Source organism: Cucurbita maxima, unplaced genomic scaffold, assembly GCF_002738345.1.
Source record: "Cucurbita maxima cultivar Rimu unplaced genomic scaffold, Cmax_1.0 Cma_Scf00082, whole genome shotgun sequence".
Classification (NCBI taxonomy): Eukaryota; Viridiplantae; Streptophyta; class Magnoliopsida; order Cucurbitales; family Cucurbitaceae; genus Cucurbita; species Cucurbita maxima.
Window position 1 is genome coordinate 210198 of NW_019272098.1, and position 6031 is coordinate 216228.

The window sequence follows — 6031 nt, forward strand, 5'->3', positions numbered from 1 at the left end:
GCTAAACAATTGTTTATGAAATCTTGTGTGTTAACATATAATATGTTTTCAGAGGTCGTTGTAGTGGTACAGTAGTGAGTATTTCCGCTTGTCACTCGATTTATTATGTTCCAAAGGTCGTTGTAATACAAGGGTGAGCATTCCTACTTGCACTCGAGTGACATGAGTTTGATCCCGAACAACAAGTTTAATCTTGTTTTGACAATTTTAGTCGCATTCAAAATTGGATTACTTTTTGTAAAGGCTATTGATAAAATCCGATGTGTGAACAAATATTTTATTGTTCAAAGTCGTCGTTGTAGAGTGGTGAGTATTCCTGCGAGTTTGATCCGCCGCAGCAGACTGTTTTTAATTTTCTTTTGAATTTGAAATTCGGGATTGGATTCCTTTTTCTCCCGTGTGTTTACAAATAATATATTTTTCAGAGGTCGATGTAATACAGTAGTGAGTATTCCCGCATGTCACTCGATAGACATGAGTTTGAACCCCGACAATAATAAGTTTAATTTTCTTTTGACAATTTTCACCGGATTTGAATTTGGATTACTTGTTCCGAATCTTCGATTGATAAAATCTAGAGCGTTGACAATGGATCGCTTTTTCTAAAGACGATTGGTAAAATCTGGAGCGTTAAGAAATAATTTATTTTTTATGAGTCGTTGTAGTATAGTGGTGAGTATTCCTGCCTGTCACGCAGGTGACCCGGGTTCGATCCCCGGCAACGGCGATTTTAGTTGTTTTCTTTCCGTAATTTTAACGGAACTCGAAATTGGACAGCGGTGAACCTGTCATGCCGGTAGTTTGGGATCGATCCCCAACAACGGTAGTTTGAAAAGAAAGTCGGCTAAACAATTGTTTATGAAATCTTGTGTGTTAACATATAATATGTTTTCAGAGGTCGTTGTAGTGGTACAGTGGTGAGTATTTCCGCTTGTCACTCGAGTTATTATGTTCCAAAGGTCGTTGTAATACAAGGGCGAGCATTCCTACTTGCACTCGAGTGACATGAGTTTGATCCCGAACAACAACAAGTTTAATCTTGTTTTGACAATTTTAGTCGCATTCAAAATTGGATTACTTTTTGTAACGGCGATTGATAAAATCTGATGTGTTAACAAATATTATATTGTTCAAAGTCGTCGTTGTAGAGTGGTGAGTATTCCTGCGAGTTTGATCCGCCGCAGCAGACTGTTTTTAATTTTCTTTTGAATTTGAAATTCGGGATTGGATTCCTTTTTCTCCCGTGTGTTTACAAATAATATATTTTTCAGAGGTCGATGTAATACAGTAGTGAGTATTCCCGCATGTCACTCGATAGACATGAGTTTGAACCCCGACAATAATAAGTTTAATTTTCTTTTGACAATTTTCACCGGATTTGAATTTGGATTACTTGTTCCGAATCTTCGATTGATAAAATCTAGAGCGTTGACAATGGGTCGCTTTTTCTAAAGACGATTGGTAAAATCTGGAGCGTTAAGAAATAATTTATTTTTTACGAGTCGTTGTAGTATAGTGGTGAGTATTCCTGCCTGTCACGCAGGTGACCTGGGTTCGATCCCCGGCAACGGCGATTTTAGTTGTTTTCTTTCCGTAATTTTAACGGAACTCGAAATTGGACAGCGGTGAACCTGTCATGCCGGTAGTTTGTGGATACAAATTTTTTGCTGCTACTTATACTTAGTATCGGCAATAGGTCTGAAAGTGAAAAAACAAGATAGAGCAAGACTTAATAAGCTGTTTCCCTTGTTCTACACTTATCGAGCCTCAGATATTAAGGATATAGTTGGGGGGTCACCTTCACATCTTAGGGTTGATAAGTGGTTGTGGGGTCACCTTCACATCTTAGGGTTGATAAGTGTATTTCGTAAGGGTAAAGCTTATTGAATGTCTAAACAGAGTTGAAAAAGCACTATCTGGTTGAAAGGTTCTATACATCTGCCCTTTCTCAAGGCATTTCTTTAGACAAAGACTCCGTTTTTTCCTCTTTTCGGATGGTAAATATTTCTCAGAATATGGAGTGTGAATCAAACCCATGTTTGAATTGAAATTGAGATACTGATGCAAGTTCTTCCCCTCTCAATAATATAGATTCATATCTGAAAGAGGTTGACAATAAGTTCTTTCAAAATTGACTATTTGTCCCTCTGTTAGAGGTGTTCCAGAAATGTCTGCGATCGAGTAAATAGCTCGACGAACGAATGGATCGGATCGAATTGGAAAATGGAAAGATTTGTACAAGTTATACCTTTCGTCACCACTTTGTGGAAAATCGTTAGGTATGAATATGTTAGATACCTGTGACTCGATTGGTGAAATAGTATCTCTCTCCAAAAACGCATGTTTTTTTTTACCGCCGCACAAAGAAAATATTTTGTCGCGAATGAACAAGATATTGAGGAATTGTCCATACGTAAAATCATAATTATTGATACGGGCCTTTTCCACATAATCCAAATAAAAAGGGAATCTTTTGTTACAATAGAAGCAGAAGTGATGTGGATTATTCAAGAATCGAAGTCGAGTTGCTTTATAAAAAGAAGATATCAATGAACTTCTATGAAATGGTTTCACGGGATTTAGCAATTGTCTTGATCGTGGGATATCATTGAGAAATAGGAATCCGTGTTATCAAAGGATTTCCTGCGATTATTTCTCGTATGGAATGAGTCAATCATCCACTTTGGTATCTTATTGAACAAAAATGGTGATATTGTTCCTCCATTGATCAAGAATTTCGATTTTTGGGAAGTATCGTGATCATCCAATAAGAAGGGTTTCAATTTTTTCAAATGAACGATTTGAAGACCTATTGATTCTAACAACTGATTGCAAAGTTGATCATTCGGACCTTTCAATTCGTAGATGTGGATCTCGGACCTATGAATGGGGATATTCCCGAAACTCACAAAGAAAAAAGGAAGTGAGTTTGACAAAAAGAGAAGAAACTTGGACAAAAAGAAACGAAGTGACTTAGACAAATCTTTTTTATCGATAACCTCAGACCAATCAATCGAATATTGATTAATACGTAAACGAGCGAACACTACTTGTAAATGAAAATGGCTCTTCTGCTCAGAAATGAAATGTTCTTGGAAATTCTTGCTCCCATTGGACCATTTGTATCTATATGCATTAGGATCCCGATTCATTGATCTCTCGGTTCGAGAAATCAAAATAAGAGGATCGAACCATTTCTTCTGACCCTTTTTCAAATTTGATAAATGTTGGTTGATCGTATATTTCATTATAGTTCTATGATTCAGAGTATCATTTCCTATTTCCGCTTGTCACTCGAGTTATTATGTTGTAGAGGTCATAATACAAGGGCGAGCATTCCTTCTTGTCACTCAGTGACCCAAGTTTGATCCCGAACAATAACAAGTTTAATCTCTTTTTTACAATTTTAGTCGGATTCAAAATTGAATTACTTTTTGTAACGGCGATGGATAAAATCTGGTTTGCTAACAAATATTATATTTTTCGAAAGTCGCCGTTGTAGAGTTGTGAGTACTCCAACGAGTTTGAACCCCCGCAGCGACGATTTTTAATTTTCTTTCGAATTCGAAATTCGGTAATGGTGAACCGGATGATTTGGGTTTGTTTCCCAACAACGAAATTCGGGATTGGATATCTTTTTCTCTCGTGTGTTAACAAAAAATATATTTTTCAGAGGTCGATGTAATAGAGTAGTGAGTATTCCCGCTTGTCACTCGAGAGTCCTGAGTTTGAACCCCGACAATACTAAGCATAATTTTCTTTTGAAAATTGGCACCGGATTTGAAATTGGATTACTTGTTTCGAATCTTCGATTGATAAAATCTAGAGCGTTGACAATGGATCACTTTTTCTAAAGACGATTGGTAAAATCTGGAGCGTTAACAAATAATTTATTTTTTATGAGTCGTTTTAGTGATACAATGGAGAGTATTTACACTTGTAAATCGAGTTATTATGTTCCAGAGGTCGTTGTAATACAAGGGCGAGCATTCCTGCTTGTCACTCACTGACCCAAGTTTGATCCCGAACAATAACAAGTTTAATCTTGTTTTTACAATTTTAGTCGTTTTCAAAATTGAATTACTTTTTGTAATGTCGATGGATAAAATCTGGTTTATTAACAAATATTATATTTTTCGACAGTCGTCGTTGTAGTGTGGTGAGTACTCCCACGAGTTTGATCCCCCGCAGCGACGATTTTTAATTTTAATTTGAATTCGAAATTCGGTAGTGGTGAACCGGATGATTTGGGTTTGTTTCCCAACAACGAAATTCGGGATTGGATTCCTTTTTCTCTCATGTGTTAACAAATAATATATTTTTCAGAGGTCGATGTAATACAGTAGTGAGTATTCCCGCTTGTCACTCGAGAGACCTGAGTTTGAACCTCGACAATAATAAGCTTAATTTTCTTTTGAAAATATGCACCGCATTTGAAATTGGATTACTTGTCCCGAATCTTCGTTTGATAAAATCTAAAGCGTTGACAATGGATCACCTTTTCTAAAGACGATTGGTAAAATCTGTTGCGTGAACAAATAGTTTCTTTTTTATGAGTTGTTTTAGTGATACAATGGAGAGTATTTCCGCTTGTCATTCGAGTTATAATGTTGTAGAGGTCGTTGTAATACAAGGGCGAGAATTCCTTCTTGTCACTCAGTGACCAAAGTTTGATCCCGAACAATAACAAGTTTATTCTTGTTTTTACAATTTTAGTCGGATTCAAAATTGAAATACTTCTTGTAACGGTGATGGATAAAATCTGGTTTGTTAACAAATATTATATTTTTTGAAAGTCGTCGTTGTACAGTTGTGAGTACTCCCACGAGTTTGATCCCCCGCAGCGACGATTTTTAATTTTCTTTTGAATTCGAAATACGGTAGTGGTGAACCGGATGATTTGGGTTTGTTTCCCAACAACGAAATTCGGGATTGGAATCCTTTTTCTCTCGTGCGTTAACAAATAATATATTTTTCAGAGGTCGATGTAATACAGTATTGCCGCTTGTCACTCGAGAGACCTGAGTTTAAACCCCGATAATAATAGGCTTAATTTTCTTTTGAAAATTTGCACCGCATTTGAAATTGGATTACTTGTCCCGAATCTTCGGTTGATAAAATCTAGAGCGTTGACATTGGATCACTTTTTCTAAACAAGATTGGTAAAATCTGAAGCGTTAACAAATAATTTATTTTTTATGAGTCGTTTTAGTGATACAATGGAGAATATTTCCGCTTGTCATTCGAGTTATTATGTTCCAGAGGTCGTTGTAATACAAGGGCGAGCATTCGAGCTTGTAACTCAGTGACCCAAGTATGATCCCGAACAATAACACTTTTAATCCTTTTATTGGAATTTTAGTCGGATTCAAAATTGAATTACTTTTTGTAACGACAATGGATAAAATCTGGTTTGTTAACAAATATTATATTTTTCGAAAGTCGTCGTTTTAGAGTCGTGAGTACTCCCACGAGTTTGATCCCCCGTAGCAATGATTTTTAATTTTCTTTTGAATTCGAAATTCGGTAGTGGTGAACTGGATGATTTGGGTTTGTTTCCAAACAACGAAATTCGGGATTGGATTCCTTTTTCTCTCGTGTGTTAACAAATAATATATTTTTCAGAGGTCGATGTAATACAGTAGTGAGTATTTCTGCTTGTCACTCGAGAGACCTGAGTTTGAACCTCGAATATAATAAGCTTAATTTTGTTTTGAAAATTTGCACCGCATTTGAAATTGGATTACTTGTTCCGAATCTTCGATTGATAAAATCTAGATCGTTAACAAATAATTTCTTTTTTATGAGTCGTTTTAGTGATACAATGGAGAGTATTTCCGCTTGTCATTCGAGTTATTATGTTCCAAAGGTCGTTGTAATACAAGGGCGAGCATTCGAGCTTGTAACTCAGTGACCCAAGTATGATCCCGAACAATAACACTTTTAATCCTTTTATTGGAATTTTAGTCGGATTCAAAATTGAATTATTTTTTGTAACGACAATGGATAAAATCTGGTTTGTTAACAAATA

At 36.0% G+C, this 6031-nt stretch overlaps 2 non-coding genes across 2 annotated transcripts; both read left to right on the forward strand.

The window, feature by feature from the left end:
• The first annotated feature begins 655 nt into the window (after nucleotides 1-655).
• On the forward strand, nucleotides 656-727 carry TRNAD-GUC. Its single transcript has one exon. It is a non-coding gene; the product is annotated as a tRNA-Asp (tRNA).
• Nucleotides 728-1501: 774 nt separating this feature from the next.
• Nucleotides 1502-1573, forward strand: TRNAD-GUC. The gene has a single exon. It is a non-coding gene; the product is annotated as a tRNA-Asp (tRNA).
• The last annotated feature ends 4458 nt before the right edge of the window (nucleotides 1574-6031 follow it).